The sequence below is a fragment of the Arachis ipaensis genome, chromosome B7, assembly GCF_059453495.1.
Source record: "Arachis ipaensis isolate K30076 ecotype BB chromosome B7, ASM5945349v1, whole genome shotgun sequence".
NCBI lineage: Eukaryota > Viridiplantae > Streptophyta > Magnoliopsida > Fabales > Fabaceae > Arachis > Arachis ipaensis.
In genome coordinates, this window is record NC_142442.1 from 59,745,795 (window position 1) to 59,759,293 (window position 13,499).

The 13,499-nt window shown below is 36.6% G+C and overlaps 1 non-coding gene across 1 annotated transcript; it reads right to left on the reverse strand.

Moving 5' to 3' along the window:
- Positions 1-12,294: 12,294 nt before the first annotated feature.
- LOC148552750 (small nucleolar RNA R71) lies at positions 12,295-12,402 on the reverse strand. The gene has a single exon (XR_015893875.1). It is a non-coding gene; the product is annotated as a small nucleolar RNA R71 (small nucleolar RNA).
- Between the last annotated feature and the right edge of the window lie 1,097 nt (positions 12,403-13,499).

Here is a 13,499-nt window from a genome sequence, read left to right on the forward strand (position 1 = left end):
TATTTTTGAAAATTTTTAAGAAAAGAAAGACATGCAAGACACCAAACTTAAGAACTTTTATACTAGGGACATTAACAATTCGAAAATGCACAAGAAAAACAAGAAAAGACACAAAACAAGAAAAATTATAGATCAAACAAGGAAAATCATCAAGAACAACTTGAAGATCAAAGAAGAACCTAATGCATGAATTTTCGAAAATTTTAAGAAAATTAAAAAAAATGCAATTGACAGCAAACTTAAAATTTTACACACAAGACTCAAACAAGAAACACAAAATTTTTTTTTTGTTTTTATGATTTTATTAAAATTTTTTTGTATTATTTTTGAAAATAAAAATAAAAAGTTTAAACATAAAATAAAAGTACCCATTCTAATCAACAAGATGAACCGTCAGTTGTTCAAACTCGAACAATCCCCGGCAACGGCGCAAAAACTTGGTGCACGGAATTGTGATCACACTTTTCACAACTCCGGTATAACTAACCAACAAGTGCACTGGGTCGTCCAAGTAATAAAACCTTATGCGAGTAAGGGTTGATCCCACAGAGATTGCCGGCTTGAAGCAAGCTATGGTCATCCTGTAAAACTTAGTCAGGCGGATTCAATTGGTTATGAGTTTTGGTAATTGAAAGACAAATAAAATGTAAATTAAAATAAAGATACTTATGTAATTCATTGGTGGGAATTTCAGATAAGCGTTTGGAGATGCTTTGTTGCTTCTGAACCTCTGCTTTCCTATTGTCTTCATCCAATCATGCGTGCTCCCTTCCATGGCAAGCTTTATGTTGGTGGATCACCGTTGTCAATGGCTACCATCCGTCCTCTCAGTGAAAATGGTCCAGGCACGGTTTCTATACGGCTAATCAACTGTCGGATTTCTCGTCTCGGATGAAAAATACCAGGCACAGCTACCGCACGGCTAATCATATGTCGGTTCTCACTTGTGTCGGAATAGGATCCTCTATCCTTTTGCACACTGTCACTGCGCCCAACATTCGTGAGTTTGAAGCTCGTCACAGTCATCCAGTCCCAGATCCTACTCGGAATACCACAGACAAGGTTTAGACTTTCCAGATCTCAAGAATGCTGCCAATTGGTTCTAGCCTCTACCACGAAGGTTCTAATCTCACGGATTTGAATGCTCTGTTGTCAAGAGAGGCAAGTCAAATCTGTGGATCAGAGACCCAAGAGACTATACTCCGGCTGTCGTCCAATGGCTACGTTGAACATCATGTAGACCGCTTGTGGTTGTCAGGCACGCGGATCTTGGCTAAGCGAGTAACGAAGATAGTGGGTGATTGTCATGGGTCACCCCTTCATTCTGACTTAACTGAATTAAGTACAAGAGTATATCTTGGAGAAGAAGTAAGCGTGAATTGAAAGAGAAACAATAATACTTGCATTAATTCATGAAGAACAGCAGAGTTCTGTACCTTAATCTATGAGGTGTAGAAACTCCACCGTTGGAAAATACATAAGAGAAAAAGGTCTAGGCATGGCCGAAAGGCCAGCCTCCCAAATGTGAAAAGTGGCATAAGCTCCTTAAAAAAGTCCGAATACAATAGGAAAGACTAGTATTTATACTAAACTAGTTACTAAGGATTACAAAAATTGAGTAACTAAGTGCAGATAGTGCAGAATCCACTTTCGGGGCCCACTTGGTGTGTGCTTGGGCAGAGCATTGAGCTTTACACGTGCATAGGCCCTTTCTGGAGTTAAACGCCAGCTTGGATGCCAGTTTGGGCGTTTAACTTCAGTTCTGGTGCCAGTTCTGGAGGGTCTCTGGATGGCGTTGAACGCCAGTTTGGGCCATCAAATATCAGACAAAGTATGGACTATTATATATTTCTAGAAAGTCCAAGATTTCTACTTTCCAACGCAATTGAGAGAGCACCAATTGGGCTTCTGTAGCTCCAGAAAATCCACTTTGAGTGCAGGAGGGTCAGAATCCAACAACAGCTGCAGTCCTTTCTCAGCCTCTGAATCAGACTTTTGTTCAGGTCCCTCAATTTCAGCCAGAAAAATACCTGAAATTACAGAAAAACACACAAACTCATAGTAAAGTCCAGAAATGTGATTTTTGCATAAAAACTAATAAAAATGTAATAAAAAGTAACTAAAACATACTAAAAACTACCTAAAAATAATGCCAAAAAGCGTATAAATTATCCGCTCATCAGTAAGCATGGCAAATGGCAAGAAATAGTAAAATCTACAACTACCCAATATAAGGAATCAACAATAACAACTCAAATTAACAATAAAAGAACATCAAACATCAAATTGCATTAAAAGAGATCCAAATCCAACAAGAGTTCATCAACATAAAAGAGGCATAAAAGGGAAATTAACAAGAAAACTAAGAAGAACAAAGATGTAAGAACAAGAAATTGTAAAGGAAACAAGATGAACACAAGAAAGTGAACCTAGATCTAAGATGCAAAATAAACCTAAGAACCCTAATTCTAGAGAGAAGAGGGAGCTTCTCTCTCTAGAAACTTAACCTACACGATGCTATCCTACAACCAATTGCTCCCCCCTTTGCCCAAGCTTGAATTCTGCATGAAATATCCTCAGAAATGAGTTGGATTTGGGCCTGGGTAGCTCAGAAATCACCTCCAGCGAATTCACTTTAAGTGAGTCACGTGCCGAGCGTCAGGCGTGCGCGTGGATGACGCGCATCGATGGCCAAAACTCCTACTCACGCGTACGCGTGGATGACACATGCGCGTGGCTCTCAATTCTCCAAATGCTCATTTTTTCATGAATTCTCCACTTTGCATGCTTTTCTCTTCACTTCTTCCATCCAATACTTGCCTTATGAACCTGAAATAACTCAACAAACACATCAAGGCATCAAATGGATTTAAAGTGAACTAAATTTAGCTAATTTAAGGCATAAAAAGCATGTTTTTGCACTTAAGCACAAAATTAGGGAGAATTACAAAATCATGCTATTTCGTTGAATAAATGTGAGAAAGGTGTTAAAATCCCCTAAATTAAGTACAAGATAAAACACAAAAGTGGGTTTTATCAGTAGACGACGCGTGTGCGTCCCTTGCAAAATTTCTCCTCACGCGTACGCATGGCTTGAAGATTTCCTGTCACGCGTGCGCGTGGGCATGAATTCTCCAAATGCACATTTCCTCATGATTTCTCCACTTGCATGTTTTCCTCTTCACTTCTTCCATCCAATACTTGCCTTAGGAATCTGAAATCACTCGACAAACATATCAAGGCATCAAATGGAATTAAAGTGAATTAAATTTAGCTATTTTAAGGCCTAAAAAGCATGTTTTCACTCTTAAGCACAAAATTAGGGAGAATTACAAAACCATGCTATTTCATTGAATAAATGTGAGATAAGTTGATAAAATCTCCCAAATTAAGCACAAGATAAACCAAAAAATTGAGGTTTATCACTTGCTTGGTGCTAAATGCCAGTTGGGCGTTTAGCACCCAAAGAGGGCAGAAGCGTCGCTGCTTTGTGGGCTTGCTGGCGCTAAGCGGCAGCTTGGCGTTTAGCGCCCAAAAGGGGGCAGCTCCAAATCTTTTTCTTTTGGCTCCAAACTCTACTAAAAATCTCTGAATTACAAATGAAATCATAAAAATACTAAAACAACTCAAAATAGCATCCAACTATTATTTTTGCACTAAAACATAATAAAACTTAATAAATTCTAAATAAAACTGACTAGAAAACAAAGAGAAAATAGGTATAAGATGCTCACGCATCACAACACAAAACTTAAACTGTTGTTTGTCCTTAACCAACTGAAACAATATAAAGCTGAGAAAAGAAGAGAAAAATGCCAAGACTTGAGCGTTCCTTTAAGCTCATGTTTAGCCACTGAGTGGGGCTAATGACACTCTAATTCTGAATAGCCTTGGCATCTCACTATCCTTTGAAGTTCAAAAATATTGATAATCTTCAGCACTAGAACTTAGATGACATTATAGATTCTCTTCTTTATGCCCTGATTGATCCTTAAAGACAGCTTTTTTTCTCTTGACTTTGGTGCTTTGCACCTTGAGCCTAGTCGGGACTCTAAGTTTTTTGTCATCAAGCTTAACTTGACACAAGAACACCACAAGCACTTAACTGAGGGACTCCATGAGTTCTAATTTTCCTTTTATTTTCACTCAGTTAGTGGTGCTCAGATCCTTTGGCATACTCTGTACCTGCATTTGGTCACAACTCTTAGTGTTTTGTCTTAAGGATTACTTGACACATTCCACCACAAGCGTATGGTTAGGGAAAACCACTCTTTTAAACTTTAGATCAATTTTAACCTTCCTAACCATTGATGCACAAAGCCTTGGACCTTTATCTCTTTTAATTTCTTTTTCTTTTATTACTGTTTGTTTCGCTTCAAGGATCAATGTTTTATTTAGTTAGAGAATCCATAATACTTCTCTAAGTTCTTGGACCTCAAGAATCAATATTCTCAACTTCAATATCAAATATGCATTGTTTATTCATACATTCAGAATTAAAGATAATGCTACCATATCAAAGTAACTAGAAAAACTCATAATATATATGACTCAACCCTCATGCATTTTACTATTTCTTTTCTTTTTCTTTTGATTTTTCAAGTTCAGTGAGCAATACATGAGACATCTTTCAAAATAAGCATAAAATACAAAATAAATAATTAAACTAGAAAACAATATATGACTTAAGGATCATGCAAAGACTCAAACAAGTAAATGATAGGAAACACGATAAAAGTATTGAAAAACAAAAAATAAGAAAGACAAAAGATAAAAAAACTCAACCACCTCAGTCATGGCGGCTGTTGCTCCCTCCTGGGAATCCTCTCTGGTGGAGGAGGGCTGAGTGATCTTGATGCTTAATCCTCAATTGATCAATAGATGGTGTCAGCTCCCCTTGGATGCTGTCAACTGGTCCCAGTAGTCACGGGGAGGGAGATAAAATCCCTGAGGCATCTCCAGAAGCCCCTGCTGGGTGTGTGGACTGGCGGCGACGGGTCAGACGCACGTCTCCTCTCTCCGTGGCTGAGCTGTCTCACGGTTTTATCTCCTCTCTCGCGCATCCTTCTCTCTTGACGGAACAGCGGTGGCGACGGCATGGAGCACGGCACGGTGGCAAGCTAGACGTCAAAGAACCAGAATAAACGCTTTAATAAAATAATAATTTAATTGCCCGAAAGAGGTTTGAAAATATAGAAGTGTTCTTTTTAAAATATAAAGGTGAAATTCAAATTCAATAAATTTTTCTGAGTGAAAAAATGTATCTTTTAGGAAAAGTTTTTGTAAAAATGCGTACTGACACTTAAGCCAGCTCTAGTTTATCCAGTACCACATATTTTGGAAAATAAGATTTTGAAATTTTAATTTATTATTTTGAAAGGAAAAAAATAATTTAGAATCGAAAACCGAGCACTAATCTTAAATGTTTTAGCCCAAAGTGAACCAAACAGACCTAAAACGTTAACGGTTGAACCGGGCCCAAACCGGACCCAAGGATCAACATATATATGCTCATTAAATGAGCTTTCAGCTCATTTTCACCACCAAAGAGAGAGAGAAACGCGGATTAAGAGAGAGGGGAGGGTGGTACTATTCATCATCATTTTCTGGGAGCAATAACTTGAGCTACGGATCTCCAATTGACGAGCCGTTTGTAGCTATGTGAAGCTCTCGTCGAGCCCAACATTTCTAACTAAGTTTTGTAGCTAAGAACTCGAACTTGCACTCTAGTTTTCTACCCTAAATTTTCTGCGATTTTGGATTTGGTTTTTAAGTAATTTTAGTGACTTTGTTCGTTTAGGGGTGATCTAGCAATGAAAAATTGTTAGTTTTTTCCTCTAATCTTGTTGGGTAAGGTAAGCCTTTTCAATTTCTTGTGGTTTGATATTTTGGGTTAGCCCTAGTAATGTTTTTGTATGTTATATGATGTTAGATTGAAGTTTAGTGTTTGTTGGAGTGAGCTTGATGGTTTTGGAGCTTTGAGTTTGAGCTTGGTGTTTTGAGTTGCGTGGAAATTGGCCAAGGTATGGTTTCAGTTTCCTCTATGTAATATGTAAATTTTTTGGACACTTAGGCTATTGGACCTTAGGATAGGATTGGATTGGTTGTTGAAAATTGTGGATTGATGATGTATGATGATTTTGATGAATGTGATGATTTTGATGATATTATGATATTATAGTTAATGAATGATATTGAGGATTGATAATGGTGATGAATGTTATAATTTATGAGGATTGAAGATGTCATAGGATGGATGAGGTTTATAGGTGGTTGGATTGTGCAAATTGATTAATATTGATATTTTGATTTGGAAGTTGTGAATTGTGTTGGATTTGTGGTGGGAAGAGTTGGAAGAGAATGAGTGGGATAGGTATTGAAATTGATGGAAAAGATATGAAAGGGTAAGTTGTTGTGTGCGGTGGTGTTTTATGATGATTGAGTAGGCTTTGATTTGGTTTGGTTGTAAATTTTTTATGAAAACCAGTTTTTGGTAAACTTTGACGAATCATACCTTGAGCCTCAGTTTTATGAATTGGTTAAAATTTGTCTTAAATTAAAGTTCATTCAAATATCTTTAAATTGATATAAAGTTTGATGAAAATGTATTTTTGTAGAGGAAGTTATGAACGTTTAAAGTTTGGTGTTAAAAACTGATTTCTGCAACTTTACAAAATTTTGCAATTCTGGAGGGGTATGCGTACGCGAAACCACTCATACGCGAGCGTGCCATTCTGTTTGGCACCTATGCATATGTAAACTCTTGTATGCATACGCGAGATGGGCAAAATTTTATGTATGCGTACGCATACATTGGGAATGCGTACGCATACACCCTGTTTTGCTGAAAAATTATTTTTCTTCGTTTTTAAGGGTTCTCTAACTTTCCAAACTTCCTCCAAATGTTGTTTAAGAGTACTATCAAGTAATTAGGTTCTAATATTATTAAATATGAGCTAGAGACTTAAATAGATGAATTTCTATATGAGTTTAGAAGACGGAGACTTAGATTTCTTAAGTTGTGGTTGAGCGGGCAGAGTATTATATTGGTGATGATTCAGAGAACTTAAGAGGTGACGATAGTTGATAATAATTTGAGAAATTGGAAACCGGTGATGGTTATGATGAGTTAAGAATTGGAAAGGAATGATAAAATTATTGGATTATATGAGAGTGTGCATGGCCTATATCCCTGGCGTGACAGTTTTTCTACTGCAAGAGTGTGCAGGGCCTATATCCTGGTATACCAGACACTATATTTTTGGAATGATTTATGGTAAGACAGTTGTTATTGTTTCCTTTCCTGCTACATGAGTGCACAGAGCCTATATCTCTGGCGTAGTAGACTCCCTACTACATGAGTGTGTAGAGCCTATATCTCTGGCATGGCAGATTTTTCTACTGCATGAGTGTGCATAGTCTATATCTCTGGCATGGCAAAGAAGGCTACATCCGAAAGGATGTGTCGGATTGGCATTTATAGACCGACAAGTGATATCACGAGCTAATAGGAAAGGCATTCATCATATGCATCTTCTACCTGTTTGTGTGCTTTGCTTAATTTCTGTTATGCCTAAATGAATCACATGTTTACTTGCTAATTGTTCTATTTGTTGTACAGGTACTTTACTTGTGCTTTACTTGTCTGCATTACTTGGATTTTTCTGCTAGGATTGAGGAGGTTTGGTAGGCAGTGGCGATGGGATCGCATGGAGGTTAGGTTAGTGAAGGTTGTGGGATACAACAGTGTGACTAGTTTTAGTTAGAAATTCCCTAAGTTTAGATAACCCTATTTATGGTTTATGGTTTAATTTATTTATTTTAGTTAGCTTGAATATATGTTTGGTGTGAAGTTCTAGGATTGCCTTTGGCATCCCGGAACCTTACATCTTACATATTGGGCACTGTTACCATACTGAGAACCTCTAGTTCTCATACCATATATTATTGTTGTTTTTTAGATGCAGGTCGCAACCCACCTCAGTAAGTTGCGAGATGGTGACAGAGCGGAATATGGTTTCATCTTTATTTTATTCTGCTTTATTTTGATATAGTCACCCTCTCATCCATTGTATTTATATAACCTTGTTTCCTTAGAGGCTTTATTTCTGAAAACTTTGAGAGATAGGTATTTGCTGTTTTAAAACTTCAAAACTCTGCTGCATTCAGTTTGACTAGTGATGAGCAGATAATTTATACGCTTTTTGGCATTGTTTTTACATAGTTTTTAGTATGATTTAGTTAGTTTTTAGTATATTTTTATTAGTTTTTAAATAAAAATCACATTTTTGGACTTTACTATGAGTTTATGTATTTTTCTGTTATTTCAGGTAATTTCTGGCTGAAATTGAGGGACTTGAGCAAAAATCAGATTCAGAAGTTGAAGAAGGACTACAGATGCTGTTGGATTCTGACCTCCCTGCACTCAAAGTGGATTTTCTGGAGCTACAGGAGTCCAAATGGCGCGCTCTCAATTGCTTTGAAAAGTAAACATCTAGGGCTTTCCAGAAATATATAATAGTCCATACTTTGCCCGAGTTTAGATGGCGCAAACTGGCGTTCAATGCCGGCTCTCTGCCCTATTCTGGAGTTAAACGCCAGAAACAGGTTGCAAAGCAGAGTTAAGCGCCAGAAATAGGTTACAAAATGGCGTTTAACTCCAAGAAAGACCTCTACACGTGAAAGCTTCAATGCTCAGCCCAGGCACACACCAAGTGGGCCCAAAAGTGGATTTCTGCATCATTTACTTATTTCTGTAACCCTAGTAACTAGTTTAGTATAAATAGAACTTTTTACTATTGTATTCAAGGTCTTTGAATCCGATCTTTGATTAGTTTTACGCTATCTTAGACCTTTAGGGAGGCTGGCCATTCGGCCATGCCTGGACCTTGTTCTTATGTATTTTCAACGGTAGAGTTTCTACACACCATAGATTAAGGTGTGGAGCTCTGCTGTTCCTCATGAAGTAATGCAAAGTACTATTGTTTTTCTATTCAATTCAAGCCTATTTCTTCTCTAAGATATTCATTCGCACACATGAACATGATGAATGTGATGATTATGTGACGCTCATCATCATTCTCACTTATGAACGCGTGCCTGACAAACACTTCCGTTCTACATGCAAACAAGCTTGAATGTGTATCTCTTAGCCTTCTGATCGTGAGATCAGAGTCTTCGTGGTATAGGCTAGAATTATTGGCAGCCATTCTTGAGGTCCGGAAAGTCTAAACCTTGTCTGTGGTATTCCGAGTAGGATCCGGAAAGGGATGGCTGTGACGAGCTTCAAACTCGCAAGTGCTGGGCATAGTGACAGACGCAAAAGGATTACTGAATCCTATTCCAGTATGATCGAGAACCGACAGATAAATAGCCGTGCGGTGACAGCGCATCTTGGACCATTTTCACTGAGAGGATGGGAAGTAGCCATTGACAATGGTGATGCCCTACACAAAGCTTGCCATAGAAAGGAGTGGGAATGATTGGATGAAGACAGCAGAAAAGAAGAGGTTCAGGAGGAACGAAAGCATCTCTATACGCTTATCTGAAATTCTCACTAATGAATTACATAAGTATCTCTATCCCATTTTACGTTTTATTTATCTTTTAATTATTAAAACTCTATAACCATTTGAATCCGCCTGACTGAGATTTACAAGGTGACCATAGCTTGCTTCAAGCCGACAATCTCCGTGGGATCGACCCTTACTCACGTAAGGTTTATTACTTGGACGACCCAGTGCACTTGCTGGTTAGTTGTGCGAAGTTGTGACAAAGTGTGTGAATTACGTTCCGAGCACCAAGTTTTTGGTGTCGTTGTTAAGGATCACAATTTCGTGCACCAAGTTTTTGGTGCCGTTGCCGGGGATTGTTCGAGTTTGGACAACTGATGGTTCATCTTGTTGCTCAGATTAGGTAATTTTATTTTATGTTTAAGCTTTTTACTTTTTATTTTCGAAAAATTTCAAAAAAAAAATTTCAAAAATAAATTATTCTATGGCTTCAGAATTTTTAAAAATGAATTCTAGAGTTTCACGATGATCTGTTGAATTCTGGCTGGCTGTGAAGCCATGTCTAATCCTTTGGACCGAGATTTCAACTTATCATCACAAGAGTCCATGGATTCTCATCTAATCAGCTGTTATATGTCTGATTTATATCTGCTGAAGCTTGGCTGGCCATTGGCCATGTCTAGTGTTTTGGACCGGAGCTTTCACTGAAAGCTTGGCTGGCTAGTAAGCCATGTCTAATTCCTGGACTGGAGCTTTAGACTAACATTGCATGATTCTTGGAATTCTCATTAGAAATTTTGAAATCCTTATTTTTCTTTTTCCAAATAATTTTCGAAAAATACCCAAAATTTTAATAAAATCATAAAATCAAAAATAATTTGATGTTTCTTGTTTAAGTCTTATGTCAGTTTTTAAGTTTGGTGTCAATTGCATGTTTATCTCTTTCTTTCATTTTTCGAAAATTCATGCATTGCATTCTTCATGATCTTCAAGTTGTTCTCGGTAAGTCTTCTTGTTTGATCTTTAAAATTTCTTGTTTTTTATCTTTTCTTGTATCTCACATGCATTTTTTAATTATTAATGTCTCAACATTGAAAATTTCTAAGTTTGGTGTCTTGCATGTTTTTCTTTTCTTAAAAATTTTCAAAAATAAGTTCTTGGTGTTCATCTTGACATTCAAAGTGTTCTTGGTGTTCATCTTGACACTCATAATATTCTTGCATGCATCTTTTATTTTAATCCAAATTTTTTATGTTTTGCATCAATTTTATGTTTTTCTCTTTCTTCATTAAAATTCAAAAATAAAAAAAAATATCTTTCCCTTTTTCTCTCATAAACTTTCAAAAATTTGAGTTGACTTTTTCAAAAAGTTTTTAAATTTAATTGTTTCTTATGAGTCAAATCAAATTTTCAATTTAAAAATTCTATCTTTTTCAAATCTTTTTCAAAAATCAAATCTTTTTCATTTTTCTTTTATGATTTTCGAAAATTTCAAATTGATTTTCAAAAATATTTTTCTTATCTTGTTCATAATTTCAAAATATTTACTAACAATTAATGTGATTGATTCAAAATATTTTAAGTTTGTTACTTGCCTATTAAGAAAGGTTCAACCTTTAAATTTTAAAATCATATCTTCAAGTTTCTTGTTATTCAAGTAATCAACTTTGATTTCAAAAATCAAAACTTTTTACTTTCCTTTTCAAATCTTTTTCAAAATGATTTTCAATCATATCTTTTCAATCACATCTTTTTCAAAATCAATTTCAAAATCTTTTCTAATTTCTTATCTAACTTCTTATCTTTTCAAAATTGATTTTCAAATCTTTTTTTCAATTAATCTTATCTTTTTTTATTCTTATCTTTTTTAAAACTACCTAACTAATTTTCTCTCTCTAATTTTCGAAAATCATCTTCCTCTTTTTCAAAATCCCTTTTAATTAACTAATTATTTTAAATTTTAATTTTAATTTTATTTCTTTTCTTATTTTCGAATTTTAACTTTAATTTTTAAATAAAAACAAAAAAAAATATTTTTATTTTATTTAATTTTTGAATTCTTCCCTCTCTCATCTCCTTCTAATTATTTATTCATCTACTAACACTTCTCTTCCACCCAAGAATTCGAACCCACTCTTCCCCTCTGTGTTTAGATTCTTATCTTTTCCTTCCTCTATTCTTCTCTTCTTATACTTTCATAAGGAATCTCTATACTGTGACATAGAGGATTCCATATTTTTTTTATTCTCTTCTTTTTCATATGAGTAGGAACAAGGATAAGAACATTCTTGTTGAAGTTGATCCGGAACCTGAAAGGACTCTGAAGGGGAAGCTAAGAGAAGCTAAAGCACAACTCTCTGGAGAAAACCTAACTGAAATTTTCGAAGACATGGCCGAAAATAATAACAATGCAAGGAAGATGCTTGGTGACTTTACTGCACCAAATTCCAATTTACATGGAAGAAGCATCTCAATCCCTGCCATTGGAGCAAACAATTTTGAGCTAAAGCCTCAATTAGTTTCACTGATGCAATAGAACTGCAAGTTTCATGGACTTCCATCAGAAGATCCTTTTCAATTCTTAACTAAATTCTTGCAGACCTGTGATACTGTTAAGACCAATGGGGTTGACTCCGAGGTCTACAGGCTTATGCTTTTCCCGTTTGCTGTAAGAGACAGAGCTAGAATATGGTTGGACTCTCAACCTAAGGATAGCCTGAACTCTTGAGATAAGCTGGTCACAGCTTTCTTAGCCAAGTTCTTTCCTCCTCAAAAGCTTAGCAAGCTTAGAGTGGATGTTCAAACCTTCAAACAGAAAGAAGGTAAATCCCTCTATGAAGCTTGGGAGAGATATAAGCAACTGACCAAAAAGTGTCCTTCTGACATGCTTTCAGAATGGATCATCCTGGATATATTCTATGATGGTCTGTCTGAATTATCTAAGATGCCATTGAACCATTCTGTAGGTGGATCCATTCACCTAAAGAAAATGCCTGCAGAAGCTCAAGAACTCATTGACATGGTTACAAATAACCAGTTCATGTACACTTCTGAAAGGAATCCTGTGAGTAATAGGACGCCTCAGAGGAAGAGAGTTCTTGAAATTGATACTCTGAATGCCATATTGGCTCAGAACAAAATATTGACTCAACACGTCAATATGATTTCTCAGAGTCTGAATGGATTGTAAGCTGCATCCAACAGTACTCAAGAGGCATCTTCTGAAGAAGAAGCTTATGATCCTGAGAACCCTGCAATAGTAGAGGTGAATTACATGGGGGAACCCTATGGGAATACCTATAATCCCTCATGGAGAAATCATCCAAATTTCTCATGGAAGGATCAACAAAAGCCTCAACAAGGCTTTAATAATGGTGGAAGAAACAGGTTTAGCAACAGTAAGCCTTTTCCATCATCCACTCAGCAACAGACAGAGAATTCTGAGCAGAATCCATCTAGCTTAGCAAATATAGTCTCTGATCTAACTAAGGCCACTTTAACTTTCATGAATGAAACAAGGTCCTCCATTAAGAAATTGGAGGCACAAGTGGGCCAGCTGAGTAAAAGAGTCACTGAAACCCCTCCTAGTACTCTCCCAAGCAATACAGAAGAGAATCCAAAAAGAGAGTGCAAGGCCATTACCTTACTTGGTGTGGCCGAACCCAAAGAGGAGGAGGAAGACGTGAATCCTAGTGAGGAAGACCTCCTGGGACGCTCAGTGACCAATAAAGAGTTTTCCTTTGAAGAACCAAAGGAATCTGAGGCTCATCTAGAGACCATAGAGATTCCATTGAACCTCCTTCTACCCTTCATGAGCTCTGATGAGTATTCTTTCTCTGAAGAGGATGATGACATTACTAAAGAGCAAGTTGCTAAATACCTTGGTGCAATCATAAAGCTGAATGCCAAGCTATTTGGTAATGAGACTTGGGAAGATGAACCTCCCTTGCTCACCAATGAACTAAATGCATTGGATAGGCAGAAATT